The sequence below is a fragment of the Pipistrellus kuhlii genome, unplaced genomic scaffold (genome assembly GCF_014108245.1).
Source record: "Pipistrellus kuhlii isolate mPipKuh1 unplaced genomic scaffold, mPipKuh1.p scaffold_m20_p_4, whole genome shotgun sequence".
Taxonomy (NCBI): domain Eukaryota; kingdom Metazoa; phylum Chordata; class Mammalia; order Chiroptera; family Vespertilionidae; genus Pipistrellus; species Pipistrellus kuhlii.
This window is the reverse complement of record NW_023425540.1, coordinates 44,395,790-44,415,897: the sequence shown is the minus strand read 5'-3', so window position 1 is coordinate 44,415,897 and position 20,108 is coordinate 44,395,790. Positions and strand designations below refer to the sequence as shown.

General features: G+C 37.6%; 1 long non-coding RNA gene across 1 annotated transcript in view; it reads left to right on the top strand.

Moving 5' to 3' along the window:
* The first annotated feature begins 8,424 nt into the window (after nt 1-8,424).
* The window catches only part of LOC123651191, a 56,293-nt gene continuing 44,609 nt past the window's right edge, over nt 8,425-20,108 (top strand). Inside the window, exon 1 of the long non-coding RNA XR_006739727.1 lies at nt 8,425-8,748. This is a non-coding gene — a long non-coding RNA (uncharacterized LOC123651191). The remainder of the gene's footprint in view (nt 8,749-20,108) is intronic.

The window sequence follows — 20,108 nt, the reverse complement described above, 5'->3', positions numbered from 1 at the left end:
ACTATATCTGCCTGTGTGTCTCATGATCCTCATAAACATTACATGTCCAAAAGAGAACTGATTCCCCACTCTCATACCTCAGTTGAACAGTTTTATTCAATCTATCCTATCTCAGCAAAGACCCCGCTGTTTGTCACCTTTGATTCTTGCCTTTTCCTCAATACTCATATACACACACCACATTAGCATGTCTTTTGATTCTATCTGCAAATGATATTTAAATATGACCACCGCTCATCATTTTCATTGTTTCCATTACCACTACCCTGGTCTAAGCCTCTGCCATCTCTCTCTTGGACAAGGAGAACCTGTATAACAGTATACCCGTTGTTTTTATGCAGTTCTCTTATTTAACTTCCTTCAAAGGCCAATCAGGCCATTTCCCACCCAATGACCTTCTGTTACTTATAAGAAAAAAACAAGTCTTCTCTGTGGCCTTCCAAGTCCTGCATCATCTAGCTCTTTCCTGTCTTTCCTACTCATGTTCCTCTAACACACCAAGGTCCTTTCAGTGTTTGACAGCATTGCCTTCTCTTCTTGGAAAGATCCTTCCCACCTCTTCATGTGACCAGCTCTTTCTCTTATCTTTGGGAATCACTTCAGATGCCACACCTTAGAGAGCATTTCATGCCCCTATCTAAAGCCCCTCCAAACCCTTCTCCCCCTAGTTCCACCCTAACCCTGCTCCCAGTGTCAGTCTCTATCACTTCACTATTTTGTTCTCTGTCACCCTTCTACAGTTTATTGTTATATATTGTGGTTGATCTCTCCCAATGATGGAAGCTTTGTAAGAATAAAGGCTTTGACTTTTCACCATTGGGTATCCAATACCATGAACAATACCTGGCAGACACTCAATACATATTTGTTGAATTAATGCTGTTACAATAAATAAAGTTTTATATTTTGGGATATAGCAATGATATTCATGAATACATTTGTTCTCTTAGAGCTTTGAAAAAACACTCTGCAAAACTGAAAACAAATATAATCAAAATAAATATAATAATTCTCTCTGTATAAATATAGTAATACTTGCCTCTAAAAGCAAGCAAAATAGAAAAACTCATTATACTTAATCACTTATTTTATTCTAGAATTTAAGAATGAAAAATTATTTTTTACTTTAAAAAATGTAATTAGTATATAAGTTTATTAAGCTCTAAGTGTTCAAGAGGTAAGCCAATAATTTAAAAATGTCAACAAAGACCAAACCAGGTATGTGAACCCAAAGTTCATTAATCATATTAGAAGAGCTAATATTCCTTGAATTCTTTCTGTATCATATGCTTAGCAACTATTATTTTATTTGAATTTCATAACATTGCTGTGAATTTGCACTATTATTTTCATTCCACAGATGAGAAAACCGAGACTCAGTAAGATTAGGAAATCTACCAATGATGTTGCTGCACATGACTGGTAGAAACTTGAAAACATTGAAACCCAACATTCTCATGAAAATGTTTGAGCTCTTCATCCGTCCCTTTGTTGTCTTTTTCCCCTGAAGATATTTATGATGTGATAAAATGAAGCCTCAACATGGCTTTTTAAAAACCATATTAAAGTGTGATTAAGTTTGCACTTAAGATGCAGGAAGCAAACTTTGGCAGCATATCCGGATATGCTCGTACCTCATTCCTAGCTGTAGTTTGTTTCTTCTATCTTGGACACTGGAATTTTGATCAAATTGGGTGATAGGAAAAGCATATATCCTTCAATACTGTCCAGAATAATAAATGTCCAGAGCTGGCATGGGACTCTGTGGAGGAAGTACCATAAATTTCATGCCGAATCAGCTTAAGGAGGCAAGCTCAGGCCAAAGAATCACAGCTGTCACTTGGCTGTGGGAAAGAGTTCAGAGGTCCCTTCCACTACTCATTCCCATGAACTCGAGGTTCTCAGAGGGGCACTCCGGGAGGTGATGCTTCATTTTCTGTAGTAAAGTGACCCAGAACATGACAGATTGCTAGTAGTTAGTCAACAGGTTATGATAAAAGTCCAAACCTGATTTATTTTTTTTACCCAAGATAGGCTGTGCTTTTACATCTGTTCTACTACACACAAACAGCTTAACAGATCTAACAGAAGCCACTCCAAACTATCAAATTGATTTTTCCCACTAATATTTTATTCCCTCAAAAATTCATGAAACATAATTAAATATTTCAAGTTTCCAAATCGAAGTGATCTCTACCCACAATTGTAATTTTTATTTATGGGAGGCAAAACTCATGTTAGGATTTGAATAATTAATTAAATTAAGGAGAAATTTCTTTTGTCATAGAAGAATATGACTTAAACCAAATATGGAATATTAAGGATCATCATGAGAATGGCCATATGCTGGGGTCCGATATTACTGTCAAGATCTTTTCAGACTCCATGTTCATGAAAATGTGTGATCAGTATAGGACTATCATGATTGGCAATTTGTTAAAAAAACAAACACTTTTGTGGTGTTGTAAAATTTGATGATAATGAAAGAATATGACAATAATAAAATAAAACAATAACAACTATCGAGTCTAAATGCATTCCAGGCACTCTTCTGAATGTTTTGTATTTATTAATTAAAAATTATTATAACAATTCTATAGCATAGGACCTAATTTTATCTCCATTTTATAGGTGGTAAATTGAGAGTAAGTAATTTGCCCAAGGCCAGAAGCTAAGCTTTAATTACAAAAGTTATCTAGTAATAGTTATGATAAGGAAATGGATTTTGCTATTATTCCATCAGGAAAAGGACTTGTGAGAGGAGACAGTTAATGAAGAAAGAAAGTTAAGATTTCGAGTTTGCCACTAGATTTGCTGAATAGTTGATATCCTTTAGGCTAGATGACATAGTTGACAGAAAATAAAGAAAAGTTAACAAATACTTTTTCACGTTTTTTTTTATTGCATTTTTGTTAAATCCTTTAGGTCTTGATATAGAGTATCAAATATACAAACATACCCCTGTTTACATCCTGTTTTGTGGCCTATTTTGCCATTTGATTTACCATTTTTTAAAAGCCAGGCAATCTAGTAGAACCAGGATTATGTTGATTTGGGGAGAATAGAAACCAGAAAGGTGCCAATTTCTCCAGGGGAATGTTCCTTTCTTTTGACTCTTGGCTTCCTATTAGCATACATTTTTGGTACCATCTCAGAATTGGAACACGAGGAAAATGTTGACTTTTCAATGTTACTCATGTGGAAGAGCATGTAATAGAAGAAATTAGAGTGCAGTAGCGAAAATCTAAAATGAAAACAAACTTCTTGGTCTTTAAATTAGTACAATAGGGAGAAAATCAGTAACTTTGGTACTTCAGTTGTGATGTGCAGGGTTGATGTTGAATAGTTAAAAAACTGTCATTGATTTTTTTTTTTTTTTACAGGCTAACTAATTAATGATAATGAATCATTTTTTCTTTGTACATTTTGAACATATTTCAATATGAATAGTCAGAATACTTTGTGGACATATCTCTGCTAATCTTGGCATCTGAAATAGTTCCTCTCTTGTTCTGTAAAAGCTGGTATAGGAGACACTCTTTAAGCCAATAACTGGGTTGATTCATACACTAGCTTTTATAATTTTTATTTAATATCTCCATCATATGAACACTTTATTTTCCCCCATAATCATAAAAAATGCCTGCATTAACTCAGTACAGTGAGACAAAAAATAAAAATAAAATAAAATGGAGAAACTTCTGTACTCCCTGCTGCCTAATTATTTTAGAATTTAAGTAAATGTTGGCTATATTGTGTCAACCGCACAAGGTGAACATTATTACTGTCTCCCCAAAGCTAAGAAGCTACTTTCTGTATTTTATTTGTTTGTTTATTTGTATTTTTATATTTATGTCTCTTTCTAAACAGGCCTTGGAACAGCAAATAGTCAATTGATATTTTGGGAAAGTGTTTATTTAGAATGCCATGGGGCTGTTTTTGCTGCATTCTATACACACATTGTATATATGGTTGGAAATATATGTGGCTTTCTAATTTCAAAAACCACTTATGGGGGTGTGGGTACCATGGGCAGAGTGTTGGGATCTAGATGAGAAGATACACTACCAAAATCATCAGTTCTGTACTTTTTCTCTGGTGTCAAGGCTGTGCACATATTTATGGTAGAGGTGACATGACTACATTTATTAAGATACAGAAAGCTTTTATTTTCCCGGACTTCTCCAATAAAACCACAATGATACCTTAGAAGGAGACAGCCCCCTCGCCCTCACCTCACCTCAGTTGCTCTTTTATTCACCACAGTCCAGGGACACCCTTGATCCCTTCTGCTCATTAAGAAAAAGGTATCATTGGACTTGTTTACTTATCTTTTGAAAAAACATTAAAGGACTTTGCTAAAATAAACAAACCTGAAAGCCAGTCTATAAACACCTCAAAAACATTATGGACCCTCTTGGTAAAAACAGGTTAAACAAAACTATATTTGGTGCTGAGACTGATACTGTGACATAGAAAAAGTACCATTTTAATATGTTGAGATTATTGTGTAATAAAGGGTTAAAGGAAAGAAGGAAAGAGTCACCAAAATTAGGCAGAAGCCAGAGGAAAACAGTTCAGACAGTAATTGCTGGGTTCCTTTACCTTTCTACTAGCAGGGACATTAAAACTTCGAATGGACCCCAAAATACTTACCTAATCTTTTGCCTCATGGCTTCTGAGACCGAACACTTCTAAATCTTTACAAGTTACAAATGGCACACAAATCTGCCAGCTGGTCTCTGAAGTTGGCTTGTAATTTATTTATTTATTTATTTGTTTGTTTGCTTGTTTATTATTACAATTCTGCATCCATGAAGATAAATCACTATCATCCTCATAATTGGTAAGGATTTTAAAATATAAAGAAACAAAGATCAGTTATTTTAAAATATATATATTTTATTGATTTTTTACAGAGAGGAAGGGAGAAAGAGAGAGTAAGAAACATAGATCTGCTCCCTCATGCACAACCCCTACTGGGGATGTGCCTGCAAACAAGGTATATGCCCTTGACCGGAATTGAACCTGGGACTTTTCAGTCAGCAGGCTGATGCTCTATCCACTGAGCCAAACAGGTTTCAGCCAAAGATCAGTTATTGACAAATATGGCACATTAAAGGCAATAACATGCATATGTAGGGTATAGTGACTTCCATGACTTAATTAAAACTAATAGAATAAAACGGGAAAATTAAGGACATTGCTAAGAAAAGAAACCAAAAGTGAAAAAATGTAGCAATAGGATAACAGTGATGGTGTTAATAATTAAAACCTATTAATAAGTCCCTGCAAATCAGGACATTGGTATCAGTTGGATGGAAACTAAATGATCTTCATTGTTGCTTAGCAAGAGGCAGTGGGAGCTATAGTACTTATAAATTTTGGAGGTGGATAAATGTTCGTATTGACTAGAAATACAGGTTTTCAAGCATACTTAGTAACATCTTTTAACATAAAAAGCATTTGATGACATTAATTATAACAGTCTCATCCATTTGTTTAAAAAGATCCACTAAGGGAACTGAATAGGTATTTGTTAAAATAAGAAACATGCACTTTAAGATTTTGATTTTGCTGCATAGAGTAATCATTTAGTCACTAGGGTAAGATTAGATGTTTTTTAATAATAATTTTGATAATTCTGTAGGAAAGGTACTTAATCCAAATGTAAATGTTAGATGAAAAGCTATCTGAAACATAAGGAGCTATACTTATTATCTTCTATGTACTTATCTTACTACTTCATATTTAAACAATCTTTTATTGCTTATATTATAACAAAATTTGTGCACTTGGAGGTTGGGGGGGTCCCTTAGCTCAGATTACGAGAGGGCACAGGTCACGCCAAAGGACTCCACGGTTGCATGATTGGTGCTGGGGAGGGACTAGCTGGGGATGGACCAGGCTATGTCCAGCCCATCTCACTCAGTCCCAATCAGCCAGACCCCAGCAGCAAGCTAACCTACCAGTTGCAGCATCTGTCCCCCCTGGTGGTCAGTGCACATCATAGTGACTGGCCAACTGGTCAACTGTCTGCCCCTTGGTGGTCAGTGCATGTCATAGCGCGTGGTTGAGTAGCCTTAACATATCATTAGCATATTACACTTTGGTTGAATGAATGACTGGACAGCTGGACATAGCATATTAGGCTTTTATTATATAGGATATCCCCTGATTTAAAAAATGTCTTGACTTTAAAAAAATTGAAAAATAAAGGGCAGAGAAAGTAATGTAAAAGTCACATGTTATACCCTCGTTAGAATAATCACCTTTCTTAAGAACATTTTAGTATTATTCTCCTTTATATGTGTGTGTGTGCACAGAGTCCACCCTACATCACATATGACAGCTATTCTCTTAAATTATAAAGCATCCTCATACATTCCTTTTATTTATTGTTTAAAGTATTACACATAGTAGTACATATATCTCCTTTTTTCCCCCCACTGACTTTCCTCCAGCCTTCCCTACCCCCTGTCTCATGCCCTCATCCCCCTCCCCTCCCGCAGTGTCTTGTGTTCATTGGTTATACTTATATGCATGCATACATTCTCAGGCATTTCTTACATTTTCTTGTCTTACTAAGTAAAATTTAGAAGAACAGTTGGAAATAATGATTTGTACAAATAGAAAATCATCTACTATTTTTAGGTGGAATTATAGCACTGCAAAAAAGTCAAGGTGGTTAATCTGAAATTATTCTTCAGTAGACTAACCACATAGACCAGCACCCTATAAAACTGAAGAGTTGAAAAGTTTATATTTTATGCCTAAACTGTATATTGTGTTGGATTATTTTGTCATCCTTACACACTATTAATAAGGTGTTTCTTCTTCCTCCTTCCTATGGTGTGGTGCCATTTACTTCTTTGATTCTCTAAGTATAGAAGACTCTTGAGATTATAATATGCCTTTCAAAAATATTTTTCTGTCTTTGGACTCCTTTTTAATCATCTATGTACAACCCCTTTCTCCAGAATGCTGAACCCTTTGTAAGGCTGGGAAAAGAATCCCGGCACACTTACATGTTAAATCAACCCTGAAAATGAGGTTAAACAATCTGTGGCTTAATAGAAGGAAAGCTTGTTTCATTCCCACAAAGTCTGATGCAGCTCAGGGGAAACTGCATGCTATGACTCAGGGATTCAGGCTGTCTGTGACTATGGCTTTATTACTTTAGCATATGGTCTCCAAGGTTGCCACAGAAAAAGGAGAGACGGAGAAGGCACGCAAGTTTTGATTATAGCTGTCTCAGTCCGTCAATGACATACACCCGTTCTCCTCCTAGTCCATTTGCCAGACCATTTGCCAGACTAGTCACATAGATTCAACCTAATTGCAAGAGAGGTTAGGAAATTTTTCAGGTTTTATCAGTCTGGAGTCTACTAGAGAAGCAAAATCAGTAGAAACTATACATGTTAAGAGAATTATTACAAGGAATTGTTTCGCACAATTGTCTGGCTGGATGGGCAAGTCTGAAATCCAGAGTGGGCCCCTGACGGAGGCAGAATCATGAGTGGACTGGAGCTGACTCCCAGGCACAGGCCCCGTGTTCTTTCTGTCTCAGGGAAGGCTTAGCTCTGCTTTTAAGATCTGTCACCCAACTGAATCAGGTCTACCCGAGTTATCCAGGATAATCTCCCTTACTTAAAATCAACTGATTATGGCCTTTTAATAATATCTGCACACCCCCTTCACAGCAATGACTGGCTTAGTCTTAGATTGAATTACTGTTGCTAGCCAAGTTGACACATAAAAAACAACAACAAAAAAAACCCCATACACATTTCAAGGGAGCCCGTGGAGTGATAGGTGAGCTCTACTGGTCTCTGCCACAACATGAGATCATTAGATCATTAACCTGGTCTCAAGCATCACTCATTAACAGCTACAACAAAAAGTGCTGTGTGAGGAATAATCCTATCAATGGACCTATGAGTTGCTGTGTGAGAAGAAAGAGAAACATCACTTACAATTATATAATATTTACATTTAAACATCTAGGCTGAATTAAAAAAAATATTGGAGGCATTTAATCCAGAAAAAATTTTACCCAATTCTTAGAGGCTTGTCAAGAACCCGCAAAACACCTCATCATATTAATTTATCCCAGCAGAGGTTGCTTTGATATTGTAAGTATGATAGTAACTACCATTTTATGCATGTTGTCCTTGCTTTTTCACTCCAACTATTTTGCTATACTGTGCTATTGTTGTCACCTAGGCATCTCATGCATATTTGTTAAATTATTATTAGTCAGCCCAGACTGGCCTGTGCCTTTAATCTTAATGCTACAGAACTTAGATTTTACCTGAAGTTTACATGCTGTCTCTAAATTATCTTCCTTTTTTTTTTTTTTTTTTTTTTTGGCCTCTTGGCATTGGCTTTGTATTCCTCTCTCGCTTCTCATTAACAGCCCACTGAGCAGCAGCATCTTCTCCCAGTGGCAACAGTAGGGCAAGATAGCTTTAGTTTAGTGTCTCACATTACTACCAATCCGTTGGTCCTCTCTTCTGCCCAAGTCACAGCTTCTATCACTGTTGTCAGTGTCACCTGCTAATGGCTGCTGATGTTTCACCTGCCTGCCTGTGCTCTGAAAATAATATTTGCCAAGAGTTGGCCAGACACTAAAGTGGACGGAATCAAGCAAGACTTCCATCTGCTGCCTGTATGTGCTGTCTGTATTCACTCTGCGTATTACCTGAGCAGACAAAGCGACTTACTTCCAGACATCAGTTCCACCAGGTGAGGAGCCAAAAGCAAGCCCTTTTTGGCTAGGTTGTGCTAAACTTTTCTCTGTTGGAAGTTGCTCTTTGCCAATTAGGCAATACGTCAGAACTAAAAGCTGCAGGAGACAGACAAAGCGATGCAGAATTAATGAACTTTTTTGTGCCAAGGTACAAAAATAATATTTGGCTAGTAAACATTTTTGTATTAAGGTCAAAGTTATTCTACCTTGGGGCCGCTATTTGATTAGCAAGTGATTTATCAGTCACAGACTGAGAGCTGCCTTATGAGGTCTTAAAGTGAAGAGGTTGTACTCAATAAACCAAAGTGTATACTTTTCCTTTATTATCTACTGGGTCAAGATCTCACATTATTGTGACATACCTGAATATGGATTTTTATTGCAGAATATCATTAAGACATGGTCTATTGAGTAAGCAATATGCGCTTTTAAAATTGTCTAAACACCTCTTTACATGCCAACTCTGGCGATAATTACCAAATGTCTATATCAAGAAAAACAGGCAATTCAGAAATATTAACTTGAGCTATTATTTATGATACACGTGTGTGCTAGTTTCCCCTAAATATAGACATTTGATAATTATCACTGGGACTATTTGTTACAATTCCAAAGTAGTTACTGATGAAATAGAAATATAATTTTTTTTGGTAAAAATTTAAATGCTGAGAAATTCTCATTATCTTTTGCAGAGTTCAGTTCTCAGTTTCCTATTCATATTTCATGTAATAATTTGGATTAGCCATCTGGTTTGTTGAGGGTTGAAAATCTGTTTAACACCAACGCAGAATTTTTGTTAAAAAATATAACAAGTCACAAAGAAATCACAAATGTTTTTCAGGTATTTCACAACGCTAATAATGAGTAACTTTGAGAAGATGGGTTGTAAATTTGCACTTTTATTTTTTGCACCTTCATTTTATTTCAGTTGTGCAATTTAGATTCACCTGCAGCATGCTTTTGAAACCTATTTTTCAAGGATGTGTCCATTTGAATAGTTGAGACACATTTTTTGACAAAAAATTTATGTTGGTCCACCCACATTATTCTAGTTCCACCTTTTCCCTTATCCAAATGGTTATTAGCTCAATGGATTAGATAGAGCATTTTCTCAATGATTGTCATCTATATCCCTGAGACTGAATTACCTCCTTTCTACCCCATGCCTACTATAGAGTTCAACCCTCTGTTACTTATCCTGGATTCATTGGGAGATCAGGATTAATTAATACAGATATACATTTCATGTGTGCAAAAAGTGTGCTATAAATTAAAAAAAAAGTGAATCTGTAGTGTTATTCTTACACTAGAGGCCCAGTGCATGAAATTCGTGCACAGGGGTGGGGCGCAGAGGGTTCCTCAGCCTGGCCTGCACCCTTTCCAATCCAGGACCCCTCAAGGGATGTCTGATGGGATTGGGCCTAAACTGGCAGTTGGGCATCCCTCTCACAATCTGGGACTGCTGGCTCCTAACCACTCACCTGCCTGCCTGCCTGCCTGATTGCCCCCAACCCTTCTGCCTGACAGCCTGTTTCCCCCTAACTGCTCTTTCCTGCTGGCCTGATCACCCCTAACCACTCTGCCTGCCTGCCTGATTGCCCCTAACCGCCTCTGCCTCTGCCCTGCCACATGGCTTTGTCTGAAAGAACATCTGGAAGGACGTCCGGAAGATGTCTAGTCTATCTGGTCTAATTAGAATATTACCCTTTCATTAGTAAAGATTAGATAAAACATTCTCACAATTGAGTTGCATTCCATCTATAACAGGAAACAGGTTGCTACCTGTGGAGGTAAGTGTCTGTGACTCCAGCCCAAATGATTGACCCACACACAGCAAAAATGTATTCTCATGTATCCTACTGAATTATTTTTGAAGTCATGCATCATACTCAAGGTGTTAAAACAGCTGGATAAAGCACTCAACCCATTCATGTATCAATCACAAGAACGTGGGTTGACATATCACTGGTATTGGACTCTGAAGACTAGACTTTGGCTCCCACAGCTCATCTGAATATGCTGTTAGGAAATGTTGTTTGAAAGAAAAGAATATTTCATCCCATTTAATACAGAAGGAATTTAATATTTCTTCAAATACCACCTGTTAGAAGTACAGCGTTGAAGGGAAACACTTAATGGAATTGGAGAAGTGTCATCTCTGTTCCTGTCAGAACTAGGCCCAAAGCTGAGTAAGATAAACACAATGAGCATGCTCTAATGCTCAGAGGAACAATTGGGAGGGGCAGTGAGTTGGCTTTTCACAAGGTTTCATTTTGATAGGAAGAGGAATGGTCACTTTTTCTACATGATCTCTCATGCAATCATCTAACTTCTGGTAAGAAGGCCAGGAACTGCTTCTTCCCTGACAGAAGTACTCCAAGTTGTAAGGGTACAAGCTTTTAAAAAAATGTGTATATAGGTAGGCATTGCATTCAAAAAGAGATTCAAAATACAAACCTAGTTACCTGTCAGTCTTTTGAATTATTTCCTTTTCTCCTTCTTTAAACTTTTTAATCAGGAAGGGAATGAGAACTAATCCATATATTACTCACGGACAAAGCTTATAGTGCTCTCAGTAACAATTCGTTTTTGTTGGCTTTGTTGTTCATTTCTCTAAGGTGGAAAAAGATATAAATGAGTTAAAAGACTAATAATAGGATATCTATGCAGACTAAGAATTTCTACCCAAAGCTGCAACTGAGATGTTGCAGATAACACTGAGCAGTTAGTACTAAATTAGTTTATTGCTGTAGGTAAAGACACATTAATTGGCATATCAAATTCACACAGTCCAGTATAGCAGAAAAATACCATGGGACAGCATTGGTCATATCAGAGAAGAATAGTCTACTTAAAGATCTATAGAATTTTCATATTCAAATCTCTCTTCACAAGAGACACAATTTGTTTTCATTGCTTTTGTTGGAAATAATTGTTGTCTCTAATTGATTAGAGATAGGAAGATAAAAGTTATGAATGATATAATCAAGGGTAATAAAATCTCAGGTACTTCTTAAATTTTTGGTAATGGATATGAAATAAGTTCTGCCCTTCATTCTTATCTATTTTTTTCCAAGGGATTTGATGTGGATAATTTTTGCATTTCCTTCTAGCATTCTCTTACCTAATGATAGAAGAATTACAGTAGAAAGGGATTGAAATATGTGGGTGGGCTGAAACCGGTTTGGCTCAGTGGTAGAGTGTCGGTCTGTGAACTAAAAGGTCCCGGGTTCGATTCCGGTCAAGGGCATGTACCTTGGTTGTGGGTGCATCCCTGGTGGGGGTTGTGCAAGAGGCAGCTGGTCGATGTTTCTCTCTCATCGACGTTTCTAGCTCTCTATCTCTCTCCCTTCCTCTCTGTAAAAAATCAATAAAATATATTTAAAGAAAAGAAGAAATATGTGGGTGGGAAGCGGAACACATGATGTATGTTCTTAGGTTAAGATAATTGTACTTTGAAACTGTGTAACATAATTTTTATGAGTCCATTAATATCGAAATATTATTTTCAAGACCGGATTTAAAAATCTGGGTTTAAAGACAGTGATTCAGCTGAAACTGGTTTGGCTCAGTGGATAGAGTGTCGGCCTGCAGACTGAAAGGTCCCAGGTTCAGTTCTAGTAAAGGGCATGTACCTTGGTTGTGGGCACATCCCCAGTAGTGGGTGTGCAAGAGGCAGCTGATCAATGATTCTCTCTCATTGATGTTTCTAACTCTCTATCCCTCTCTCTTCCTCTTTGTAAAAATTCAATAAAGAATATAGTTATTAAAAAAAAAGACAGTGATTCAGTGGTTTTTGCCCTCCAGATGTTCTCTTGCTTATTATATCTGTTTTCTACCTTCTTATTTGCCATTCTCGAAAGTGTACACAGAAGATATTCTATAGATATTGGCTTATATTGGTGCAAAAGGTGATTAAAACTATTGTTTTCAGATTTACACTTTAGGCCACTCTGTTACCAAATCGAGGGTGCTTAATTTTGTGTACTTCTCCAGTATGACTCTAGTAGGTATCATTTTTTCTATTTGTAATGTCTACATTCGGTTGGTTCTCTGGGGACAGGAGACCTTTAGCAAAGTAGACATCCCTCCGGCTCTGCTAGGTTGAGTACAGGCAGTCAGCTATTGAGATTCTAGCAAGGAGCAATCCTAGAAGGATCTGTATGACAAAATACACTTTTAAAACCCATTCTATTTATAATCTATAATCCTTCGTCTCAGGGCTGTTAGAAACTGCCTTTGTTTTGAAGGCTGTCCTTTTGAGTGCTGATGTTAGAAGCAAAGTCTCAGAGCAACACAGAAGTCACTCTGTTCCCCAGCTGCAAGCTTTATGGGTAGTTTTAATGTCATGCCAACTGCAAAGCTGCACTAGCTATTCTAGGCTATGGCTAATTCCAAGCACTGAATAGCATTGGGAATCCCATTTGGTGTGATTATACTATTAAGCCACAATTGTCTAGTTTCACACACTCCTGTGTTTAGTATTGGTATTGAGAATAATAAAAACCATTGTACTTCTTTCACCAGAAATGCAAAGATCTTTAAAATCATCTTATTACAGGTCTCTGTGAGGTATTCCTAGAAAGTACCTTTACGTGAGTTTCCCCAATTGACAACCCTGATCTTCACAGAATCAAAACCGGAAGACAAAATTCCTATAGCCTGAATTTTAACTCTGGGTTAGGGTCATTCCTCTTAGAGCAACTAAGGGAAAACTAGATAAAAATATAATTGCATAATTCTTTTATTCTAATACTAGAGGCCTGGTGCATGAAATTCATGAACTGAGGAGTGAAAGGGGTCCTTCAGCCTGGCCTGAGCCCTCTCGCAGTCTGGGAGCCTTTGGCACTGCTGTGGAGGTGGGAGAGGCTCCTGCCCCCGCTGCTGAGCTCACCAGTCATGAGCCTGGCTTCTGGCTGAGCAGTGCTCTCTTTGTGGGAGTGCACTAACCTCAGGGGAGAAGGGAGGAAAGGGGGGAAGGCGAGGGAAGGAGAGAAGGGGGTGAGGGGGACAGCTTCTGCATTGAATGTCTTCTCCCTGGTGGTCAGTGCATGTCACAGCGACCAGTCTCATTCTGCTGTTTGGTCCATTTGCCTTTTATTCTATAGGATTATAATAACTTTTATATTTCCTTTTCTCAAAAGAAATACTGTCTCTTTTACTTAAGGCTATTTGAGTGTTAAAACTGAAATCTAAGCATATTCTTGAAGCAATTGCTAAATTTTAATCTAACCTTGTATAATACGTTGTATTGTTTTAATCATGTTCTTCAACTTTATCCTGTTCCTCTCTACTTTAGAAATTAACTTAAACAGTCGTGATTGGAATGGCCAATGGTTAGAGCTTCTCAGGCAAGTTATAATACAACCTAAAGAGAAGTGGCCTGGTCTGACCAAATTCTCAGAATGCCCTTTACCAGAGACGGTATCTTTAAATTGAATGCCATTAGGGCCTAGAATTAGGAAACTCAAGTGCAGCCCCCACTAGATGGGTATTCTGCTCCCAAGGTGCTGCATGATTATGTTGTGAGAAATTTGCAGAGAGGTTTATTTTGGGCTGGGTGAAATTAGCATTATTGTTTACAAGAATACCATCTCACTGATCAAGTTAAAGTACATGCCTAATAACTAGCATTTCTTAGGCTTTTATGTTGCCCTTAATTAGACTCTTCAAAGTTAATTAGGGGAACAAATGGTACTTTTTGTTCTTTTAAGTCCCCTTAACAGCTTTCTCACACTTAAAATGTTCCAACGTTTATAGGTAGCTTGGCTTCTGTTTTAAACCTACTGGTTAATTGTTCATTGGTTAGCTTCTCCTTCATTCAGTGTGCAATCCACTCTGCTTTCTTCGATGTCTTTGATTCACCCCTCACTCCAGTTTTAAACAGTTAATATGGTTTATTTTTAGATGCAAAATTATTCGTTAAATTTTTTGTTCCTGTTTGGGAAAAGTGTTTTTGCTCAAGGCTTATTAACTGGTGAAACTAAATGTGTGGAGCAGAGCACATGCGGGGAGCCTAGGACAGTTTTGCCTTAGAAAATTGAACAGAAAATCGAGTTTCTGAATTCCCCCTCCCCTCACCCTGGTTATGGGTTAGTGCTGGCAGTGTGAGCTAAAACACTGTTTTCAAAATGATTGGCCTCATTTTCATACCTATCATACATTTGAATATTTTTCTAAAAAATATTTTTCTTTATTTTAAATAAAGGGCGTATTGAATATAGAAAGTTGGCACTCAATATAAGAAACTAAACCCAAGGTTGTGAGATTTTTCAGCCCCGTGTCTACTTTGTGCCACTAATGGTAATATAAAACTATTAGAAGTGAACCGAGTAAATGAGAAATAGTCTTTGCATTAGAGCAGGAGTCTGTCACTCCTCTGGCAACCCTGCCGAGAGCTACACATCAAAGCCGCCACACTGTGCTAATAGTGTCACTTATCCCTCAGCCTTTACACTGTCCCATATGCAGTTACTATGCAGGTGGTGTGCACATGAGGGTGAGAGGGGAGTTGACAATGTGCTAGAAGAAACCGTAGGAGATAAACTGAATGTGATTTATCACCTCTAATCCTTGCAATGGAAAACATTTAGGGAGAGCAAATAATTGAGATCTTTCAGAAATATGTTTTTATTGGGGGGAAAAACATCACTCTTGAATTACTTATAAACCTAAAAATGGAGGAATGAAAACATTTTTTAAAACGTTATGAGAAAATCCTTAATATGTTTATTGAATCAGAGGAAATGAATTACATTTTAAAACAATCCCTTAAAACTCTTTAGTTTTGATTATATTCCTGAAAGAATGTTTTTTTTGGGGGGGGATAAAGCCTTCATTATTGCTTTTGTATATAGCAATCACAATCACAGATATCTACATAAGTTACTAAAACAAAGATATTTTTATCAAACTGAAAGCAATCAGTGATAATGTTTCTACATTCTACTTATTGCCGTCCTCCTTACTGGGCTCATTTAGTTTTTGTTGTATGTATTTTATTTTGTTGTTGTTGTAGTTTGTGTATTTAGTAGTCTGGTATCAGACTACTAAATCTGACTGGCTCCAGATTGACAGGTTGAGAGGGTGAGAAGCATTCAGACAGCCCCAATGGAGTCAGAGAGAAACCCTCCCAGCCCCATGCATAGGGGAACCAGCTGTACCCTTCCTTCCTGCAGGCCAGCTCCAGAGAGCCTGGCTGCTGCCTGGTTGGGAATCTCTCCCAGGCCTTGGCAAATATGCCCACCTTATTTCTAGGTCAGTCTGCTCAATTGTTCTTTTAGGAACTGAGCTAGCTGCAAAGCTTTGGAATCTACACTTTCCAAAGGTGTGGGAGAAATTGAAATGGCTGAGTTAAAATTTGCCTTTATATTTCAAAGAGGCAGGGAGTAGGTAGACAAGATTTGCCAACAATGTTTCTGTGATCTGGGAGAATAAAAAATCAGCATTGCACTGAAGAGAAAAACCAATAGACAGAAGGATTTAAAACAAACAAAAACCTCCACTTCTTCAGATTACCTCTAGACCTGCCTTTTTTTTCTTTTTTTTTTCAGTTTTTGGCAATTATACCTTATATTTGGAGGCCAAGACTTATAATTTCAGCTCTATGTGATAAAACTTTTAAACAACCAAAGAAGAAATTATAGCAGGGAGGGGCTGAAGTTTCCACATTTTAATCTCTACGAGTCTCTGAGTCCATCTTCTGGTCCTAGTTTAATCTTACAGTTGTAACAGCTAGAGTGATTTGATTGACAGTTCATGTTGGGGCATCGAGAATAAAAAGATAAAAGGAGTGACAACCTCTTAACAAGAAGGAGGAAGAGAAGCGTTAAAAAGCAGAAAAAGGAAAACTGCAAAAAGGGTAGTTTCCTTCCAAAAGGGGGAGATTAGCATCTTTCAGTTGAGGCCAGGAGCTCTGTCATCTGACACTGTGCATCCATTTCAGACAATGTTGTAGAAATGAAGAGAATTTTGCAGCTCCAGAAAAGGTGTTCCCCTTCTTATAATCTCATCTCAGTGGTTAGCATCACAATCTACTGAAGTTAGAAACCTCTTGAATCACCTTCAGACCTTCCTTTTCCCTTTCCCCATCCCTCCCTATCCAGGAAGCCAAACCCTACTGATTCTCCCTCTTAAGTGTCTCTTCATTTGGGGATTCTGTCATCATTGCCACTGCATATTTTTTGGCATGACAATGGGTTTGAGACTTTAATTTTCTTTCTTTATATTCCTTATCCAATACTGTCAGATAGAAGCAAGAAATAGCGTCCATGTGTAGGCTTTCAATGCTTGATGACAGGGCCCTTATCCTTTCTTACTTTCTAGCTGTAACTGCCTTCAGTTGGTCTCCCCAGTTCTAGTGTGCCCACATTGCCAGAGGTCCTCTCTGGATCACAGGCTGGTGCTGGAGTGTGCTTTGCTACCATTACATAATCTCCAATGTTTTCTAGGAGAACAGTGTTTATCATGCCTCCCCCACCATTTCCTCCATAAACCCTGCCACCTTTATCTCTTCTCATCTCCCACATGCCCCTACACGCAGACATAAGGAACTTCTCACCATTCTCTGAATATGCCACTCTTTCAAACTGTGTTTTCCCCCATATGTTATATCTTTTCTTGGAGTGCCCTTCCTTCCTTTCTCTGCATGGTAAACTCCCACTCATGCTGTAAGACCCAACTCAAATGCCATCTCCTCTCTGAAAACTTTCCAATGCTTGCCATTCATGGATCCACTGGCCTTCTGTGAATACCTCCTTAAAGATGACTGTAGCTAATGTCACCCCAGACCTGGGCAGGAGGGGCCCAATTTAAAAGTCTCTGTTCTTTCTCTATCTGGGGGGAGGTCCATGTGGTCAAAGGGATGTGCAACCCCAAGTTCTACGCTCCCTCTTTCTAAGTTATGCTTTGTACACCTAGTACTATAGAAATTTATACCCAAATGATCCCAATTCCATCCCAGAAACTGCTGAGGCTTCTTTCCCTGGGTTTTTGCATCTGAAAGTAACCCATGCATTTGAGCACCGATAGGTCTGAGGGATCTGGGAATGAGGTTTGGACTTAGACTTATTGCCTACAGTGTCTACACACATGTGTCCAAGACCCCGTATGGTAAAAGACAGAGCTGAGGTTGGGGTCATGAAAGCCGGGAGAAGGGTTACAGGACTGGGTTACTACTATTCACAGCCTTTTTGATGACATTCATTTGCAGCCTGGAACTCTGAGGAAACCAGGAATTCTAAACTTGAGCCTGGAAATCCATGTTGTTTAAAATATATGTTTATCCAGGTAGTAAAACAAAACTTTATATTCAAAGATTTGTAGCTCTATTCATATGCAGTTTTTCATATTTAGACATCTGGTATGTGGGCCTCCATTTGCACTCCTGCTTAGGTTGAGCAAATGCTAGTAATGGGCCTGCTTATATTGTAATTATTTCTTGTCAATCTTATGTCCCTACCAGGGCAGTGATGGAGGGACAGAACTATTTTTGTTTGTTTCTTAATTTATTTTTATTTCAATATTTCAACATCTTGCTTTACAATGTATTTGTTGACATAAAGAATTATATTCATGATACTTGCTGTATGAAGGCAGAACATGCATAACACATTTCAAAGAACGGTATCTAAATTGGTTAAAGAAAAAAAAAAAAAGTCAGACTCTAGGATAGTTGCAGACCCATAAACCTGGGGTTATCATCAATCACAGCAGGATCAAAAGATGGGTGACCTAGGAAGCTCCTAAAGTTGCCTCCTTCCACAGATGCACTGGATGTTGACCTACAAACAGAGCAGTTTTCTTTGGAAAGATGTTCAGAAATAAGCTGACTCCTGCACATTGAGGAAATGAGAAGATATCCACACTGAAATGGGTAGGGGAGGCTGTGACACACTTTCCTAATACTCCTACCCTGGCACAGTGCCTGACAACAATTAGGAGGGACCCCCAGCTCCCAGCTTGAACAGAGGGTTTAGACTATACATATGGTGCCCAACTTTTAAGCTCCCATCTTAGATATAAGCCCCCCAAACACCTATTTCTAAATAACAATGGGGCTTGCCTCTGTAAGATCCACAGCAGTGTAGAAAACAAAGAAGCAATTCCTAACAGGTGTACAAGCACTTCCCATGACTATTCTCCCAGAACTCAGGGCAGAAGGACATGCAACAATGTCCACCTCACAGTATTTCTGTGGAAGGGGCTTAAATGCATTCTTCATAAGCTGCTGCCTGACAGATTAGCTTCTAATCAGCCTGCATCTGTATGCTGACTGAGATCTTCCCCTTTGGGACATTGATGGGACATATCCTCAACTACTTATCAGCACAAAATAGACTGTGATAATTATAAGATAGTTTATGTAAGTATCATGGTAGCCACAAAGCAAAGACCTGTAGTAGATAGACAAAAGATAAAGAGAAGGAATCTAAGCATACCTCTATAGAATAGGCTATAAAACAGGCTAAAAATAATGAACAAAATGGCAACCGTATGTTTACATCATCAACAATTACTGTAAATATAAATTGATTGCCCTGGCTGGTATTACTCAGTGGTTAGTGATGTGTCTCTCTCACATAGATATTTCTCTTTCTCTCTTTACTCCCTCCTTCCCTTCCACTCTTTCTAAAAATCAATGGGAAAAAATATTCTTATGTGAGGATTAACAATAACAGAAATATAAATTGACTAACTTCTGCAATCAACAACCAAAACATCTGAATGGATTAAGAAAAATAAGACTTCACTATATGACACCTATAAGAGACTCACTTCAGCTATAAAGACACAAACAAAATGAAAGTGAAGTGGTGGAAAAATATATTTCATACAAATGGGAACCTAATAAAAGCAGGTTTAACTATTCTTATATAACACAAAACAGACTTAAAGCCAAAGACTATAACAGCAAAAAGATAAAGTTATTATATCATGGGAAAATGGTTAATTCATCAAGGTGTGATAATAATTGTAAATATTTATGCATTCAACTTCAGTATATCTAACTATATTAGCATATCTGAAGTGATAAATAGACTGAAAACAACAGAAGGAGCAGGCCTATCAATGAAATTAAAATCTGTGTTTTTTTTTTAAATTCTAATAAACCAAATTGACCAGACTTACCAAGAAAAAAATAAAAGGAAACAAGACTCAGAAATTCAGAAAATAAAGAGGAGATATAATCGCTAATACCACAGAAATATAAAAGATCATAAGAGACTATCATGAATAATTATATATCAGCCATAATACATAAATCCCTATACACTTAAAATTACCAAGACTAACCCAAGAAGAAATAGAAAATATGAAGAGACCAATTACTAGTAAGGAGATTGAATCAATAATA